Below are 21,553 nucleotides of genomic sequence, written 5' to 3'. Positions count from 1 at the left end.
GGGACTTAGGCTGGAAACACCCTTGACCTTACCCAGCAGTCAAAGTACCTGAGTCACAAGGAGGTCTCACAGTTCTATGCCTTCCTCATTCCACTGCCTGGCCCAGCCGGTCTTGTCAGAAATGGAGAAATGGAGCCTCAAACAAATGAACTGACTTGGCCAAGGCCTCACAGAAAATCAGTGGCATGCCATGAGGGGTGTGATCTGCACTCATCTTCCAGATCTCAGCCCAAGGGGCACCTCCTCATTGAAGCCTTTCCTGATAGCAGGATCACTAATTAGCTCTGACCCCTGCCTCTGTGTGCCCCACGGCGCCCTCTCATGTCCTCTCCCAGCTCCAGATTTACCTGTTTCATTTGTTGACATGCCTGGTCCTCTACGAGAGTATCAATATAATCCTCACACCTGTTAGAAGGGCTCCTATCAAAAATAAAAACAAAACACAGAAAATAACAAGTGTTGGTGAAGATATAAAGAAATTGGAACTCTTGTGTGCCACTGGTGGGATTGTAAAATGGTGCAACTGCTCTAAGAAAACAGTGAAGAGCTTCCTCGAAAAATTAAAACTAGAATTAGCATATGATTCAGCAAATCCACTTCTGGGTATATATCCAAAAGAACTGAAAGCAGGGTCTCAAAGAGGTATTTGCAGACCCATGTTCATAGCAGTACTAGTCACAATAGCCAAGAGGTGGAAGCAAACATCCATCAATGGATGAATGGATAAACAAAATATGGTGTATACACCCAAAAATGGAATACTACTCAGCCTTAAAAAAGAATGAAATCCTGTCACATGCTATAACATGGATGAACCTTGAGGACATTATGCTGAGTGATATAAGCCAGTCACAAAAAGACAAATACTGTGTGATTCCACTCATATGAGGTATCAAAAGTAGTCAAATTCAGAAACAGAAAACAGAATGGTGGTTATCAGGGGTGGGGGGAGGAGGAAATGGGGAGCTGGTGTTTAATGTGTACAGAGTCTGTTTTAAAAGACGAAAACTTTCTGGAGATCTGTTGCACAACAATGTGCATATACTTAACACCACTGAATACTCTTACAATGGTTAAAATGGCAAATTTTATATTATGCTTTTTCTATCACAATTTAAATTAAAAAAAATTTTTTAAGAGTACAGTCCCTTAGGGGCAGACACCTAGCCTGGTCTGTCTTTTTTCTCCAGTACCTAGAAGAGTACCTGGCCTTTGAGTTTGTTGAATGAGTAAATGAATGAATACTACCTTGGCTAAAACTTTATTATGAAATCACGAAGTCTCAGAGTAGGAAGAGGCGCCAAATGTCAATCAGTGTATCTTCCTGTACAAAGCTTAAATATTCTCTACCCAACAGCAGCCCTGCTACACGGTGACCCAGACCCTCCATGAGTACTCCTTGCCCAACCTTGACTCCCAGAAAGAGCCGCCATGCCACCAGCTCTCCCCCAACTCTGGGGGCCACAGAACCAGCCTAGTCTTGGTTCTCCATGACAGCACAGCATTACTCTCAGAATCCTTGACTTTGATATAGACTACAACCCCCGGGGGCTAGACAGTGGCCATCTATTTACAGAAAGCAGCAGTCACAGAAGGATGCAAGAACTGGTCAGAGCACATCTACTCTGAGTTGCAACTCTTGTTGGCCACCGTGTCCCCCATGGACTGACAGCCCCTTGATGCTTTCGCCTTGTCCCATGCCTGACAATGAAGGGGCACTTACGAAGTATTTGTTGAACTGAAAAGAATCTATTCCTCCCTCTGCCTTTAGTCAGGGCTCTCTAAGAGATACCCTCAGTGATGAAGGTCCAGCTATTTTTAAGGACTCCAAAGTGAGGTCACTTCATCCACTTTCTCTGAAACTGCTTCCAACACTCAGTGACCATTTCACCTAAAAGCTTTCACTCTTCAGCTATCTACTAAACACTTTCTGGACTGTTCTATGATTGTGCCATGAGTGTTAAGTCCCATCACCCCAGCCAAACATCAAGCTTCCACCACTTCTCTTGTCCCTTAATAGCCCCTGATACAAATACAAATTAAAATTTTAAAAACTTTGACCTCAAAAAAAAAAAGTAAGCCTCAACAGTCAACAGGTATAGAACTGAAACATAAGCCTTTGCTTTTCTTATTCTATCTGAAGATGACATAATTGTTTACATAGAAAAAAACCTCAAGGTATTTACCAAAAACCAAGAATCAAAAAAAATTCCTAAACCTAATAAGTGACTTCAGCAATGTCATAGGATAAACACACAAAAATCAATTACATTTCTGTGTACTAAAAATTAACGCATAGGAACTGAAATTAAAAACACAACACTAGGGCTTCCCTGGTGGCGCAGTGGTTGAGAGTCCGCCTGCCGATACAGGGGACATGGGTTCATGCCCCAGTCCGGGAAGATCCCACATGCTGCGGAGTGGCTGGGCCCATGAGCCATGGCCGCTAAGCCTGCGTGTCCGGAGCCTGTGCTCCACAACGGGAGAGGCCACAACAGTGGGAGGCCCGCGTACCGCAAAAAAAAAAAAAAAAAAAAAAACACTATTTACAATCACTCCAAAGAAAATTAAATACTTAGGTATACACTTAACAAAATATGTACAGGATCTTTAATTTGAAAATTAGAAAATGCTGATGAAAGAGATCAAAGAAGATTTAAATAAATAGTGAAATAGTTCATGTTCATGTACTGGAATACTCAAAAGAGGAAAAATGTATTTGCTCCTCAAATTGATCTATAGGTTTAATAAAATTTCTACCAGAATTCCAGCAAATATTTTTGTGGGTGTAGACAAGTTTGTTCTAAAATGTATATGGAAAGATACAGGCCCTGGACTAGTTAAAATAATCTTGACAAAGAAGAAGGAGGATTTATAGTAACATGGATGAAACTAGAGATTATCATACTAAATGAAGGAAGTCAGAGAGAGAAAAACAAATACCATATGATATCACTTATATGTAGAATCTAAAATATGACACAAATGAACCTATCTATGAAATAGAAACAGAAACATGGACATAGAGAATAGACTGGTGATTGTCAAGGGTGGATGGTGAGAGAGGGATGTATTGGGAGCTTGGGATTAGCAGATACAAACTGGTATATATAGAAATGGATAAAAAACAAGGTCCTACTATATAGCACAGGGAACTATATTCAATATCCTGCAATAAATCATAATAGAAAAGAATATGAAAAAGTATGTATGTATGTATAACTAAGTCATTTTGCTGTACAGCAGTAATTAACACAAGATTGTAATTCAACTATACATCAATAAAAAATAATAAATAAACAAAAGAAGAAGAAGGAGGAATCATTCTATTTGATATTAGGGCTTACTATATAGCCAAAGTAATCAAAATAGTGTGGTACTGGTGGAGGGCCAGATATATAGATCAATAGAACAAAATAAAGAATACAGAAATAGATCCAGGTAGATATGCCCAACTAATTTTTGACAAAGATATTAAAACAATTCAATCAAGGAAAGATAGACTTCACAATTCAATCAAGGAAAGATAGGCTTTTCAACAAGTGGTGATAGAAAAATTAGAAATCCATAGGCAAAATTGTGAACTTTGATCTAAACTTCATACTTTATACAAAAATTAACTCAAAATGATTATGGATCTAAATGTAAAACTATAAAACCTTTAGAAAAAACATAGGAGAAAATCTTTGGGATCTAGGGCTAGTCAAAGAGTTTTTAGGTTTGACACAAAAAGCATGATAATTAAAGGAAAAACTGATAAATTGATTCTCACCAAAATTAAAAATTTTTACTCTGTAAAATCTCATGTGATGAAAGAATGCTCTACATCATTACTCATTAGAGAAATGCAAATCAAAACTACAATGAGATATCATCTTACACGGGTCAGAACGGCCATCATCAAAAAATCTACGAACAATAAATGCTGGAGAGGGTGTGGAGAAAAGGGAACCCTCTTGCACTGTTGGTGGGAACGTAAATTGATACAGCCACTACGAAGAACAGTATGGAGGTTCCTTAAAAAACTAAAAATAAAACTACCATAAGACCCAACAATCCCACTACTGGGCATATACCCTGAGAAAACCATAATTCAAAAAGAGTCATGTGCCCAAATGTTCACTGCAGCTCTATTTACAATAGCCAGGACATGGAAGCAACCTAAGTGTCCATCAACAGATGAATGGATAAAGAAGATGTGGCACATATATACAATGGAATATTACTCAGCCATAAAAAGGAATGAAATTGAGCTATTTGTAGTGAGGTGGATGGACCTAGAGACTGTCATACAGAGTGAAGTAAGTCAGAAAGAGAAAAACAAATACTGTATGCTAACACATATACATGGAATCTGAAAAAACAAAAATGGTCATGAAGAACCTAAGGGCAAGATGGGAATAAAGATGCAGACCTACTAGAGAACGGACTTGAGCATACGGGGAGGGGGAAGGGTAAGCTGGGACAAAGTGAGAGAGTGGCATGGACATATATACACTACCAAACATAAGACAGATAGCTAGTGGGAAGCAGCCACATAGCACAGGGAGATCAGTTTGGTGCTCTGTGACCACCTAGAGGGGTGGGATAGAGAGGGTGGGAGGGAGGGAGACGCAAGAGGGACGAGATATGGGGACATATATATATGTATAACTGATTCAATTTGTTATAAAGCAGAAACTAACACACCATTGTAAAGCAATTATATTCCAATAAAGATGTTTAAAAAAATAAAAAATAAAATATCATGGAGATAAGTAATAAAAAAAATCTCATGTGAAGCGAATGAAAAGACAAGCAACAATAATGGGAGAAAATACTTGCAAACTGCATATCCAACAAAGTTCAAGTATCTAAAATATATTAAAAACTTTAAAAATTCAACAGTAAAAATACAACCTCATAGGAAAATGGGTAAAAAAAAAAAATATGAAGAGACAGTTCACTGAAAAAGATATACAGGTGGCAAATAAACACAGGAAAATATATTCAATATTAGGAAAATGCAAATAAAAGCCACAGTGAGCTATCACTCTATACCTATCATAAAAAATAGTAAATCATAAAAGTATCAAAAAGTAGTGAAAACAGGAAGGGTTCAGAGAAATTGAACATCCCTGCATTGATGGTGGGAATGCAAAATGGTACAACCTCTCTGGAAAACAGTTACACAGTTCCTTATAAAAGTAAATAATCACCATACAATCCAGCAGTTATACTGTTGGGTATTTAACCCAGAGAAATAAAACATATTCATCCCAAAACCTGTAAGTTAATATAGAATTCTTATTCATAACAGCAGCTTTAATCATAATATTATTCATGAATAGCCAAAACCTGTATGGCCCAAAACTGGAAATAGCAGATATTCTTCAGCATGTAAATTTGAAAACAACACGTGAATAGTTAAATAAACTGTGCCATACACATACCATGTAATACTCCTCAGCAATGGAAAGAAACGATATTGATACATGCAACAACTTTGTAGAAGCTCCAGAAAATCATGCTGAGTGAAAAAAGCTAATCTTAAAAGGTTTCATGCTGTATGATTCCATTTTTGTAACATTTTGAAATGACAGAATTTCAGAAATGAAGAACAGAGTAGTGGTTTTCAGGAGTTAGGCAACAGGTTAGATAGTGGGGCTATAGGGAAAGAAGAAGGGTGTGATTATAAAAGGGTAAGAGCTACCTGAGGGATCCTTGTGGTATGAAACTGTTCAGTATCTTAATTGCGGTAATGGATAAACAAATCTATACATGTGAACTAAATGTACACACACGTTTAGAAACAAGTACAGGTAAAAGTGGGAAAATCTGAGTAAGATCAGTAGATTGTGTCAACGTCAAAATCCTGGTAAGATGTTATACTATAGTTTTGCAAAATTTTACCATTGTGGGGCCATGGGTGAAGAATACAATGGGATATCTCGGTATTATTCCTTACAACTGCATGTTAGTTTACAATTATCTCAATAAAATTTTCTATTTAAAAAACTATTGAAAGAAAGTTTACATTTGAGACACAAAAGCTCAATATATTTTCAATGGTATTGCCATTTTCTCCCTGTTTTGTTTATTAAACATTTTATTTTTACAACTTAATTTGCAAAATAATTTAACATTGGGTAATTTTAATTTGGAAAAAATCATTTACACATAGATACATATGTATCTACTGTGTTAGGTAAGATATTAGCATGACCTGCAATACTGACAGCAAGGTATGATCATGAATTTCAATCTGCTATCACTTAACCTACACATTTTCATCTTTCGGTCTTATTTAGTATTTTACAGACATTTAAAAAACATTTTACCTGGAGAAAATCTTTCCTAAAAGACCATGTAGTAAAGTCAGACTGTTAGCTGGTACATCAAGTACCACGTTCATGATGAGAGAAAGTGCTGAGCATTGTAGTAAGTATATAAATGAGCCAGAGCTCTTGTTCAAGGCTGTGCAATCAACCTCACTTTTAAATGAATGGATTATCTTGATGTTAGTTTTGATGGTGTGTTTGGGACTCAACTGACTTAATTAGGATAAATAAAACTTGGAAATAAGCACTCTATTTCTTTTTTCTTAAACAAACTAGCTTATCTTATTGATAAGCTAGTTTTCAGAACTGAATTTAATTCATTTAACCTATTGATATCAAACTTATTTATAAATCATAGGGGAAAAAAACAAACAAAAGGGAAGACTCTGTTCATTTAACTTCAGTTGATGTTGAACTATGTATAGACAGAACATCTACATCACAGACTCTGCAGGCATAAGTTTGACTACACACGTCTCCAAAATCATCTCTTTTCTCTCCTATAAATTCTAAGATCTTCACAACTAATATTAGTGGAAGGGAGTACTGGGTAATCTATGGCTTTTAATTATCTGAGCCACTGCCGCACTCCTATCATTACCCTAGTGATAAGTAGATGTGTGAGGAAATCTATATTCGTGGTGAATGATATAATCTATATCTCTGGGGATGGGGGTGAGCCAATTAACTTGTTAAAGATAAAGTCTTAGCTACAGTTAAAGCAGTCTTAGCTAACCTATGTACAAATCCACAACAACTATAGGCAAAGATTTGTTTTGCTGCCAAACACTTTAAGAAAGAGAAAATAAGTATTAATAGCTTCAAATTAGTTGGAGGAATTTAGCAGACCATCTGAAATAGAAAATATTTTAAATTAGCTAACACTGAAGAACTAAAATAATAATATAATAAATAAAGCCATACTGTGAGTGGCTTAACATTTCATTGGAAGTTTTTATTTTTCCTCACTTTGGCTAATTGGATCATTTCCACATGAATGAAATACATGTTAAATTATTTACAGATAATTACATGGCTGTGCAGTTGCTAAAATATTAAGACACAGTTGTCCCAAAGGAAACATTGCAACAGACACAGGCATATCAAGAAATGAATAGCCAGAGGGGTAATGAAGGGACATTATAAGAAAGCCTATAAAAATAGAGGTAGTATTATTAAAATTAATTTATTTTTCAAAATATCATAGGCACTTAAAAATTATTTTTCATCCCCCCACCTTTCTCTTCAAAAATAATGACTCAAATATCAGCCCCTTAAATTTGCTTAATCTGAAACCCTGTAACAGAAATTAGAAAACAAATGGATTTTAATTAGATTTATAAGCAATATTCCACCCCCAATGAACATGCTGTCAACCACCACTATAGAAAGGAGGAGTGCTATTTTCTATAATGTAACAAAAGTGAGCCAGCTTTTCATTTAATTATGTCATTATCAATATCTAAACAAAGTGCTGTAGATCACATTAGTAAACACTGAAACTGAGTATTTGCATCTTGACTAATTATTAGTGGCAATTTTAGGTACTGTACTCTTCAGGCACTGTGGGCGCTAATTAAGTACATTTTTTCATCATTGTTCTTTAGTTAACAGTTCACTTGATATCATTTTTGAGCTAAAGAAGTTGTGTATCAAGTCACAGATGTAACCTAAGAAACAGCAACTTCTCAAACTTTAAGTTATGATGGGGCAAAACAAACTTTATTAAATTACACATCTGCAATCTATTCTTCCTACCCTCCACTGCCAGCTCCTAAAAATAATTTTGTTTTTGTCTCCTGACTTCACTGCACTCTTCCATCATTCAAGGGAGGTTCTTGGCCAGCCAGTCTAGTTAGGGGCTTGTGTGATTTAGAATCAACAGAAAGCATAAAGGTATACAACCCTCTAAGCTGGGACGTAGGATTTTTCAAAGATATGGGTAGAAGTATATCCCTATACTAAAAAATAAATGAAAAACTATAAACAGAACAAAAGTGGAGAAATAGTGGGGGGAAAGAGCCTTAAATCTGTTTTTAGGAGAGATGGAGGATTATTGTTTTGTTTGTTTTGTTTTGTATGTCATTAGTTGTTAATTTGGTAGTAAAGCTTAGAAAGACTTCAGTGAATCTGTAAGATAGGAAAGATACTGAGGAGTGGGCAAGGAGATGTCATTTTAAGAAATGATGCTATCAATTACGAGTAGGCTTACTTTTGATAAATTTTCAGAGATGTCAAAAAAATTTGGAATAATTTTTGAGTACTTTGGGGATTAATATTATGTTCCTATGCCAATATTATGTTCCTATGCCTATTACCACCACTTCTACTTTGCCTGTAAGTAGAAACTTGAATGCCCTCTAAGTAAGAGAAGGTTATTTTCCTTCTTGATTTTCTTTGAAATTGTTAAAGAATTCATCTTCTTCCTGTCCTTACTTCCAGACCCATCACTGGAGGATCACAAAACTTGGTTTCTTATACCATGCTCCAACAAAAGGAATTATGGCCCTTGGAGAAAAGGCTGATTCTTAAGACTTGGCATGAAATATGCCAAATTTCCTGGAGCATACTGTAGTTACAGAAAGTAAAAAAGTGCTCAAAACACAATAATAAAATACACAATGATAGTGGTATATCAAAGAGAAACAGGAGTCAACTAAAAAACTTTTAATGACCAAAACTGGAATAATCTGAGCAACAAAGTAGCATTAGATGATCATCCAAAGAATAAAATAAATGTAGAATCCATACTGATAAAAATAAGTGACTGAAGAGATGAATAAATATGGGAGGAGAGACGAAGCTCCCATGCAGAAAAATTACAGTTAATTTGTGCAGACGCTCCACTCTTAAAGAGGTGGAGCATAACTCCCACGCTTTAAGTAAGACCTACACATAATGACATCCTTTCAAAGATTACAGTATGAAAAGAGAAAAATAACTTTACAGTGAAGAAACTTGAAAAATTCTACTTCAGCCAGGTGATGGGTCAACATCAACAGTCACAAATCATGTTTATAAAATGTACCCTTGATATGCTCTAAAGAGAATGGCACTTTACCTATGTGAGCTTCTTCCCCAAAACACCTAACCACAACCTAATCATGAGAAAACCACCAGACAAATCCCAATTGAGGGGCATTTACAAAACACATGACTAATACACCTCAACACTTTCAAGGTCATCAAAAACAAGGAAAGTCTGAGAAACTGCCCAGGTCAGAGGAGCCTAGAGACATGACAACTAAATGTAATACAGTGTGCAGAATGGACTCTAGCAACAACAACAACAACAAAAAGACACTGGGTAAAAACTAAGGAAAGTTGAATAAAATATGGGCTTTAGTTAATAATAATGTATCCATGTTGCTTCATTCATTATAACAAATGTAGCATACTAATTTAATAAGCTAATAGTAAGGGAACTGAGCGTGAAGTATATAGAGTTTTCTATATAATTGCTATCTTTGCAATTTTTCTTTAAATCTGAAATTGTCCTACAATTAAATGTTTATTTTAAAAAATCGTATCACAAAGTTCATAAAATATCCCCTTTTCTTGTCACTAACACAGGAATAAACTAAAATAATATGTCTCCATGGCTTTCTGTAGTTTCCTTTCATATTTATCTGTAATATAGATGCAAATCTTGAAGTACAAAATGTCTTGCTGCTAGGAGGAAACAGGTATGAAAATACAGGTCAACACATAAGGATGGAGAAGTAGAACGATAAGGAGAACCTGAATTTTTAATGGTATCACTGAACTGGCTTTTTTTAATCTTCTAAACTACCTACCTTCAGACTTCTTATTTCCTGAAACAAATAAATGCCCATCTGTTTAGATAACTAATACACCAAAGAACCAAGAAAAGAGGCCAAGAATTATGCTTCTGCCATAAATATCATATTATAAGAGTACCAGTGCCACTCCTCCTTTCTTCCCCATTATGCCCCATTAGAATGTCCAAATGCAGGACTTAGCTCATACAGATGAAGTGGAATTAAGAAGGAGAAAGCTGATCCTGCCTCCCAAACTTCACTGAAGGCTTCTAAGACTACATCAAGCCTGGGTTGAGAGAGAGAAGAAAGATTTATTTGATTAATTTTTCAGAATTTGAAATTATAATGTACAGGCTGTAGTTATAATATGCTGGACTAGACTTTTATTATTTCAAACTTTTCTTTATATTATCTCAAAGTCATGAGAAATCCTTAGGATTCCAAAGCTTTTATGCAATAGGGAAGAAAGAATGAGTCTCTGGAGAGGGACTGAAGGAGTAATGGGAGCCCAACTAAAGTTGTTCATTTTTTCCATACCAAGCACGGCACATTGAATAAGCCAGTTACACTGGATTTTAGAAAATTCAGAAAAATCCATGCTATTTAGTAGCCTGTGTTTTCCGACCATTAAAAACTCGTAAGGAAAGCAGTCATGAGAACCTATATATCTACTTGGAACAAAAGGGAGAAGAAGACATATCTCACTGGCAACAATGACGAAAAGTTCTAATACATTGGTACACAGTCATGACTTAAAAGTACTAAAAATATAACTGTCTAAGCTTTTGCTTACAAAGTTCAATTCATGGTATGTTTCCTTTTATTTTGGGGTGTTTTTTAAAAAAAGTTTCTAACTTTTTTCTTCCACGACTACTGAAATTATCATTCAATTTTTTTTCTGATATAATTTATACCAGATAGATAAAGTCAGATATAGATAAAGATTATCTTTCTCTGAGGAAGGAAGGGATAGATTAATAACACTACATGGGTAATCCTTCAAAACAACTGCAACAAAAAAGAAGAAAGTCAGCAAAGTGACACTGATAGAGACCACTTAGAGAAGTCAGCCATGATTTATTAGACCTGAAGCCATATTGAATTTGTTAAACTATGGAAAATTTTAATAAAACTTAAAGTATAACATACTAAAGTATAACATACTAAGATGTAAATTAACTACTAATAAGAAACTTAGTTAACGAAACATTGTCTTAGAGCCACATTTGTAACTGTATGTACAAAAGCAAAAAAAAATTATAGAGATTTTAATGTGAAATTATTAGTAAGACTGAACATTTAAAGAAACATTGAAGAAATATTTAGTTTCTTGAATATGATTTTTAAATACAATGGGTTTGATGCCTTAGACATTAAACATATAAACAAATGTCAAAGTTAAGTAAAACTGCTTAGGGCAATATAAAAATCAAGGAGTCCATAAGCAAATATAAAAATGTTAGCAATAATTTCATAAGTAAAAATAATACAGTACCTCAATTCCAAAATAATTATTTTCCTTATATCAGTAAGTAACTTACAACTTTATTGCACTTTCTACCAATCTTAGGCATGTTATTTAATAAACGTAAAGTCTTCTTGATTTTCTCTGGAATACACTATTGCAAGGAAATTCAGATGTCTTCTATTCCAGTGTTTATTTAACATATGAATCCTCTCTACAACCTCAAAAGTGGTTATGAAATCTCTACCTGGACATTTTCAATTTTTTTCTAACTGAGCCTAGAAAAACAGTTATTACTCCTTAACTAAAATTTATATACATCAACCACATACTACATTCTAGATATATCCACAAGATTGACATCACATTCAGAAGCCTTTAAATTATGAAACCCACTTAATCCCTTCATGTTTTCGAACACTGACAAATGATTAGCCTGTCACCAATGTTTGGTATGTATGCTATTCTCCACAGTTCTTACAAAGTCATCAGCAACAGTCTAGTGACCTCACTTGAAAGATCTCCATATCCTACGCTGTGAACTAGATGGCAGTCTCTAATTACTTTACCAAACCTTAGCTTCTACTTCACTTAACCAATACTTTGTTCTTTCTTGCTGATCTCAGCAGAAAAGAGAGAAAGAAAACGAATGCTTTGCTTTATCTCCACCATCCATTTATATTTTTTGTCAGTCCTAAAGCCTTTGTACCTCTTGCTCTGAATACAGATTTATAATTTTATGAGTTTGTCCTAAGTATTTTTGATGGATGTGTTTTTATTTTGGACTTTAGCCTTCCTAACATTATGCTTACAGGTCTGTAAAATCCTTCTACATACATCCTTGATTATAGTCTCTCATTCTCTCTCTCCCTTTCCCTCTCTTTTTCTTTTTGTCTTTTCTTGATGTCCTTTGTAAACATAAGCACTTTGGCCAGCTATATGTACAAGTCCTGTCAGACTTACTTTCAGCTAATTTCAGAAGCTATGTATAATAATTTAATCAGAAATTTAGTCAATTACCACAATGATATGAACAAGAAATCAACAACAAGAGGAAATCTGGAAAATCTACAAGTACGTGAAAACTAAATAACACACTTCTGAACAACCAATGAGTCAAAGAAGAAATCAAAAGGAAAATAAAAAATTACCTCAAAACAAATGGAAATACAACTTTAACTTATGGGATGCAAAAAAGTAGTTCTGAGAGGAAAATTTATACCAATAAGTGTATACATTAAGATATTAAGATCTCAAATAAACAACATAATTTACACCTCCAGACACTACAGGTGTAAATTAGAAACTAAAAAGAGAAGAACAAGTTAAGTCCAGAGTTAGCCAAAAAATAATAATAATAAAGATCAGAAATAAATGAAGAAATAATAAAAAGCAGATATAAATGAAATACAGACCAGTAAGACAACAGAATCAATAAAACTAAAATTTTTGTTTTAAAAAGATAAACAAAATTGATAAACTTCTAGCTAGACTAAATAAGAAAAAAAGATGCAAATGAATAAAATTAGCAACAAAAGAGGAGACATTACAATCGATACTACAGAAACACATAGGATCATAAAGGACTACTATGAACAATTATATGCCAACAAATTAGGTAATTGAGAGAAATTAATACATTTTAAAAACCACACAACCAACCAAGACTGAATCAGGAAGAAACAGAAAATCTGAACAGAGTAATAAAGAGTAAAGTGATTTAATCATTAATCAAAACCTCTCAAAACAGAAAACCCCAGGACCAGATAGCTTCTTTGGAGAATTCTACCAAGCATTTAATGAAGAATTCTAACAATCCTTCTCAATTCTTCCAAAAACGTGAAGAGGAGGGAACACTCCCAAACTCATTCTGCAGGGCCAGTATTACCCTGATACCTAAGCCAGATAAAGACAGTCCAAGAAAAGAAAACTATAGGCCAATATCCCTGATGAATATAGACGTAAAAATTCCCAGAAAAATATTAGCAAACTTAAAAGCTTCTGCACAGCAAAAGAAACGATTAACAAAGTGAAAAGACAACCTACAGAATGGGAGAAAATTTCTGCAAACCATGTATTAGATAAGGGCTTAATATCTAAAATATATAAAGAACTCATACAACTCAATAACAAAAAAAAATCTGATTAAAAAATGGGCAAAGGACCTGAACAGACATTTTTCCAAAGATGATATATGAAAGAGCAACAGGTATATGAAAAGATGCTTGACATCACTATTCATTAGAGAAATGCAAATCAAAACCACAATGAGATATCATCTCACACCTGTTAGAATGACTATCATCAAGAAGACAAGAGATAAGTGTTGGTGAAGATGTGGAGAAAAGGGAACCCTTGTACACTATTGGAGATAATGTAAATTGGTTCAACAGCTATGGAAAACTATATGAAGTTTCCTCAAAAAACTAAAGATAGAAATACCAGATGATCCAACAATTCCACTTCTGGGTATATACTCAAAGGAAATAAGAACACTCTCATGTTTATTGAAGCATTATTCACAATAGTCAAGATATAGGAACAACCTCAGTGTCCATTTATGGATGGATGAATGGATAAAGAAGTTTCACTCACACACACACACACACACACACACACACACACACACACACACATATAAAATTCAGCCATGAAAAAGAAGGACATTTTGCCATTTGCCACAGCATGGATGGACTTTCAGCACAGTATGCTGACTGAGATAAGCCAGACAGAGAATGACAAGTACTGTATGATCTTACCCACATGTAGAATCTAAAAAAGCCAAACTCGTAAAAAACAGAAAGTAAAATGGTGGTTACCAGGGGATGGGAAATGGGTATAGGATAGATGGTATAAAGAGTACAAACTTGCAATGGGTAGTAAATAAGTCCTAGATATCTATGCACAGTACAGTGAATAAACAAAACAATATTGTATTATAATCATCAAACTTGCTAAAAGACTAGAACTTAATTATTCCAACCACTAAAGTGAAAAGATAACTATGTAACAGTGATAGAGATGCTAATTATTGCTACAATGGCAATAATAGATTACATAAATGTATCAAAATAACATGCTGTATACCTTACATTTACACGATATTACATGTCAAATGTATTTCAATAAAAATAAATTGATGGGAAAATATTAGTCAATCCAGCTGAAACAAACTGCTTTATGTATTGTATTAAATAAATCCCAAGTGAAGAAATAAATAAAAAGCCACAAGAATGGGGTATGGGTTAACAATTATAAAACTGTTTTACATACACATTGGCTACAAAAAATTAAATAAATGGATACTAGATCTACTGTCAGAGAAGGAAGTTATAGAAAAGCATGAATAGAAGGAAGAATGAACTCTTTAGTACTGGATTAGATTTGGAGGTATCACTATGAATTTTCATTTAGCTTAATATATAGATAGATAGATGGATAGATAGACAATAGATGGATAGATCAGAAACAAGCACAGATATGTTTTTATACACAGGTTTGTTGACATACACATACTACAAATCTCTATCCGCTGAGAGAGCCTAGAAGCAATGACACTTGATAGTAATGAGCATACCCAGAACCCAGATTTAGTTTCTAAATAGCATGTTTCAGTAAAAGTGTTCAAAGTTTCTTGGATAAATGGTTGATTCTAGAACAAGGGTAGGGAAATACAAAATAAACTTGAAGCATCCTGTAGTACTAGAAAGCAAAGAGCACAAAAAAATAAAAGGATGGGGGCTTGTGAAAGAGGAACAAAAGTGACCCTAAAAGAGTTCCCAATGGCCAAATCTGCTATAAGTTTATCAATAAAATAAATAATAGTAGTATTGAATTATAGATAGATAGATAGATAGGCATCTTCCTTATGGAAGAGTTCCAAAAAATATGCAGATATTTTCCCCCTGTAGGAGTTGGAGATTAACTCTCCTCCACCCTGAGTGTGGGCTAAACTGAATGACTTGTTTTCCAAGTGTGAAAAATGGAGGGGTTATGAAAAGGGAGAATTAGTAACTTTATGCTACTGGTGAGACCTGGGAAATACTACCTTACCCAAGTGATCAAGATTAAATAATCTCATGTGGCTATCATGTACCCCTCATGTCAGGTAATATGAAAGTCACTTCACCTCTAATAATTCATAACCCCAGTTAATGATGAGAAAAATATGAGACAAACTCAAATTGGGAAACATTCTACAAAATGCCTTGCCAGTATTCCTCAAACTGTCAAGCTCATAACAAACAAGCAAAGACAGAAAAACCATCACAGACCATAGAAGACTAAGAAGACATGACAATTAAATGCAGTGTGGTATCCTGCATTGCATGCTAAAACAGAAAAATGGTGTTAATTGGAAAACTGGTGAAATCTGAATTGTCTACAGTTTAGTTAATAGTAATTTAACAGTGTTTATTTCCTAATTTTGACAAATGTACCACAGTAATGTAAGATAACATCAAGAGAAGCTAAATCTAGGTATCTAGGTGAGGGGGTATACTTGCAACTTTTCTAAAAAACCTAAAATCTTTCCAAAGTAAATTTTACTTTATAAAATTTTACTTTATAAAATTACTATAATGGGTATTTTACCCTGAAACCACTTTTTGGAGTACTTTATATACAGTTTCAATGTTTGGGGGCAATTAGAGACATAATGGGAATACAATTTACCTGTACAGTATAGATTAGCACTGTCCAGTAAGACACTGTGATGCTGAAAATGTTCTATGTCTGTGCTGTCCAGTATAGAAACCAACAACTACACCTGACTATTGAGCACTTGTATTGTAACTAATGAGACTGAGAAACTGAAGTTAACTTAATTAATATTTAATATTCACATGTGACTTGTGGCTACTATATTGGACAACACAGTTCTAGATAATCCACCAGAGAGCATGTTCCCTCAAAACCAGGGAACCACCATCATAATTAATTTTATGTTTTTAATAGAGCTGCCTAAATACATTATATTAAGCAAATAAATACTTTAAGAAATAGAAATAGAATCACTTTACTACACACAAATGGAAAGATAATTATAGTTGTTAGCCAACAGTCATTTAAAATTTAAGTGGTATTAACACAGAGAAGTGTATTTGAGCTATAGATACATTATAATTTTCTTTCTTGAATCCTAAGTGGTTGATATTTCCTTTTTTTCTGTGTTTCTAGATGAAGGATGTTGTTTTGAACTGGCTTATCTTACGTTCTCTGTTTTCTTGAGACACAACCTGATGTAACCTGATGGAATGTGACATGCTTGTCACTTTTTGTTAAAAGTGACTATAAATGGGGAAGTATCCAGGTAACTAGAATATTTTCCCATTAGTGGTTCTTGGCAGGTTATAGTCTAACAGCACAGCCTTACATGAAAAAAAAAAATTAGCATTAAAAAGCAGCTGATGCCTAAGCAAAAAATAGTTAAAACATTAAATTCTATGTTCTCAAGAGTCTATCTTGTTTCTCCATGTTTGGTTTGAAAGGTTCAATAAATTATTTCTAAAGCAAATGGTCAGAATATATACATGGTATGAGATGAGGAATAGGTAGGGGGAACAGATGAACTAAACACCAGTATTCCTTTTTTGTGGAAAGCTTATTTAGTGAAATGGGAGAGAAATTGTGCAGATAGTGCATGGTATATGACTAGAATTGTTTCTTATTAGAATGCTCTTCTGACTTGTCCAGGAGGCATTATACTTTAAGCCATGTTCCTAGTGATGCAGAAAATTTCTACTTATAATGCCATATGAATTCCACCTTCCACTATTATGAAAATGAGGAGTAACAGGAAGATACTCCATTTTCTTTCTGTCACTCTCAAAAATATTAAGTTAATAATATGAAAAAGTATTTATCTAAATGCCTGTCTTTTTTTAATGTCAACGCAAGGAAAGAAATAGCCCAATACAATTTGATTTAATTTATACATGGTGGAAAAAAGATAACATATGGCTGAAAGGATATATTTTAGCTAGTAAGAGTAAAACTAGAAATCATTTCTAGGAGGCCAAATATTCTAGATTTACCTTTAACTGTCACAGATAAAAAGGATTAATTAATGAAGACTGCACTCAGTAGATAAAGGGCTTCATTGGTACTCTGTTAATTTTCTTGAAAGAAAAAGACAGCCCAGCTTGAATTTTCTCTTTAGCTTGAAATGTATTCCAGCTCTTTCTTCTTAATATGAGGAGAAAAAGAAAAAGCAGAATATAAAAGCTAAAATTTAATAATAAATATTACATCAGTAGCATCCTTTAAAATGTTGCTTTTAAAGGGGGGGGGGGGGAAGGGAGGGAGGGAGGGAAAGGAAGAAAGAAAAAGAAACTGTGACATACAATGACCTAACCGTATGCAAGTTTCAAGCATCTTAGAGAAGTGAAAGCTGAATCACTAAGCAATAGAAGATAGCCTGTTTCACTAGCAACCTGATATGCAGAATTAGGAAGAAGAGACAACTTTCTTCCTTTCACTGATGCTCTAGCTTGCTATATAACTGATGAATGGAGCTCAGTTAAGCAATTTTTAAAACTTTGCTAACTAGCTTAATCAATGGAGGAATGTCATAGGTAAGATACCATTTTAAAAAAAAAGGAATAATTGAAGAAAGGTAATTTTGTTAGGAAAATGAAAAAAATACAATAACTGCTATTTAAGTGCCAACTACATTCTGGGTGCTATACTAAGCAATGTACCCCATAACAGAGCTGAATGAAATAAATTCAGAAATGTGAATTAACTTCTAAACTCACATAGGTGGTATCCTCCTCCAAGACTATTTGAAATCAAGACTCAAGCACTTTTTTCTCTACTACCATGGCTCTTTTTCCATCAACTTGACTGATGTTCCATTTCACTGTGGATATAATCTAAACAATTTCTCATTAAAAAACTGACTGTATTCTCCTAGAGGCAATTCCAAACATATGTGGAATACTAATCCATGGATTAGTCTTAAGTATCACAATTCAAATTTTTCAATCATGAGAGTTGGCTGTACTTGCTTTTTCCAATTTCTTCACTCTCATTCTCTGGTCCCACTCCAATCAGTACTCATCTTTCCCCACTCTACTAAAACTTTGCTAAATTCTGAGGTTAATTTTCAATCATATCTTAATTTACCTGTTAATAGTAACTGAGAGTTAATTCTCTCCTTCATGAAAGAGTGCCATTGTGGCTCTTTCTCGGTCTTTGCTTGTTTTTTCTCATCTCACTTTAAATGTTAGCTTAACTCAGAGCTCATTCTTTGGTCTTTTTTCTTCTCCATTCACACCATTTGTAATCACATCTCATTTATATCATATATTTGAGAATTACATCCAAATTTATAACTCCAGTCAGGGTCTCTCTTCTGACCATCAGAGTCATAGATGCAAATCATCATGTAGATGTCTAATAAGTACCTCACATAGGTACCTTACTGTATCCAAAAATAAACTCCTGATCTACCCCCCAAAACTTGCTCTTCTCAAAGTCCTGCATCCACACAGTCTCCACTATCTCAGGAAATGGCAACCGTCTTGAGTCGCTCCACAAACCTCAGGGTTCTCCTTGACTTCTTTCTTATTTTCAGGTAAGACATCTAGTCTTATCTAAGACAGCAGATTCTCCTTCAAATAATATCTAGAATACAACCACATCTCCCCACCTCCACTACTACTATCATCAATTCTCTATTGAGTAATATTGCAATAATAACTGGTCTCTCTGCTTCAGCCTTTGCTCCACACCTCATGTATATTCCATTTTCATGGCAGAGTAATCCTTCTAATATGTAAGTCAGATTCTTGTCACATCTCTGCTCAAAATTTTCCAGTGGCTTTCCAATTCCAAAACTGAAAATCCTTATGATGGCTTACAAGCACTTACATATTTGAGCACCCCAGTCCTCTTTGGTCTCATCTAATATTTTTTCCTTTATCCATCCACTTCAGACAGAACTCCTTTCTGCTCCTTGAGCACAGCAAGAATCCTCCTTGTCCCATGCTATTCCCTTTGCCTGGAATGACCTTCCCCCAGATATGGCTTTTCTCATCACTACCTTAAAACTCCTCACAAATGTCACTTTACCCATAAAATCTTTCTTAATAACAATTTTAAAACAGTATCCAACATTCTCTATCCCCCTACTCTGCTGTATTTTTCTTTATAGCATTATTATCATAGCACTTATATATATATATCATATATATGTATGTATATTTACTGCCTGTTTCCTCTAATAAAATATAAGTTCCTTAAGGGCAGAAACTTATGGATCTTTTATTAGCCACTCTACTCCCAGTTCCTCCATAAAATCTTCATCATAGTGGGAGCTCAATAATATAATTGCTATGTGAGTAACATACAGCCACTTGATTGGATTTTGTTTAAGATATTACACATCTCCTGCAGTCTCTTCAGCCAAGTTTCATATTTAAATTTCTAATTCAGAATCTACAATGCAATGATCATGTTTGTCTGTGGTACTTAAGTTTCAAGGAAGACAGCAAACATTTGTTTTCTTCCACTATACAAAATTCACTGTGCTAGATATTCTGGAGTAAAAATGTAATAAAAACATATCCTTGCTCTCAAAGAGCTTGTTTTTTAATTAAAATACAGTCCTAGCATCACATACCTTATAGATAAATGTAAGGAAAGACATGTAGGAATTCTATTACTAGCATCTCTCCAGAGCATGGGTGGAGAAGCTAGTCATCTATAGCACATGCTAGCCTTAATATTGACATTATATAGGTGTGTATCCAGGAATACATGTCTACAATGTAATGACTGAAAGCTGTAATCACAACTTCAAAGACTATTAAGTACATGACACAAAATATGTATGAGGTATAAAACAGTAAATGTTAAATTGCATGAGGTGCAATTTAGCATAATAATTACAAAATTATATTTCTTTTAAAGTGCACTGAAAACCAAATCAAATATAAGAAGAAAACCACACAAAGGCAAAATATACAGCATGGCCCAGGGACAAAAAATTTGTGACTTCTGATCTAAAGGAACTGTTGAATACTTAAGGTTTTCTTCTTTGTTGTTAACCATCATTTGTATTGAAGGAGTGATAGTTGACTAATGGTTTATAAGTGATCCAGGGAAAAAATGTGGGCAAGGACCAAAAGCATGTTAATGTTTATCTACTTCTACCATGGGGAAGAAGCAGCTGTGATTCTAGACAAGCAAGTCTAGTTTTTAAGGAAGAAATATTGCTATTGTGGAGCAGTATAATTTATACAGTTGCTTTACCTTAAGATTTTTTTAAAAAGGAGAAGAAAGAGGAGAAAGAGGATGGACCAGAGGGCAAGGGGAGATAAAGACAAAGAAGAGAAAAAAGATGAAGACAAAGAAGAAGAAAATGAGGAGGAAGAAGAGGAAAAAGGAGAAGGAAAAGAAAGAGAAGAAGAAGAGTGGAAGAGGAAGAAGAAGAAGAGGAAGAAGAAAGGGAAGACCTCAATAAGTTTTCAATCCCTTTGTTCTCAAACTCTAATCAACACATATGGCAATAAATTGGCTTGTCACTTGCAAGCATTAATGGCATTAATTAGTGTTCCTTTTAATCATTTTTATTCATTAATTCATTCAACAAATATTTTTGAGCACTTGCTGCATGCAAGACATTTTGCCCAACTCTGGGACATCTGGAGAAAACTACATACTCAGTTCCTGCCTTAATGTAGCAACAGTGGAGTAAACATTCTCCTTAGGAAGGTATGCCTAATCCTCAATGCTAAATGATAACCAGCTTTTTTGAACCAAGAATCTCTTTTCCAATGAAAATAAACTGACACCTGATTTTTCAAGCACCAGCTGCCTGTAAAGTTATTTGGTGTTAATCAGTTATGTGCAGATTACTTCTAGATAAAAAGATTTTTTTAAGTTGTATTTCTAGAACAACAGCTAAACAAATCTGTTGAGAAAATCTGGATTGTGATAGTTTTACCCACACATTGTCATCCTTTGGGGCTTGACCAGAG

The 21,553-nt window shown here is 34.4% G+C and overlaps 1 long non-coding RNA gene across 1 annotated transcript in view; it reads right to left on the bottom strand.

Moving 5' to 3' along the window:
- Nucleotides 1-404: 404 nt before the first annotated feature.
- Nucleotides 405-21,553, bottom strand: part of LOC307182562 — a 186,593-nt gene continuing 165,444 nt past the window's right edge. Inside the window, exon 3 of the long non-coding RNA XR_013827201.1 lies at nt 405-420. This is a non-coding gene — a long non-coding RNA (uncharacterized lncRNA). The remainder of the gene's footprint in view (nt 421-21,553) is intronic.

This window comes from Stenella coeruleoalba (genome assembly GCF_951394435.1).
Source record: "Stenella coeruleoalba genome assembly, chromosome: 2".
NCBI lineage: Eukaryota > Metazoa > Chordata > Mammalia > Artiodactyla > Delphinidae > Stenella > Stenella coeruleoalba.
The sequence above is the reverse complement of the archived record's forward strand: the minus strand, read 5'-3'. Positions and strand labels throughout refer to the sequence as shown.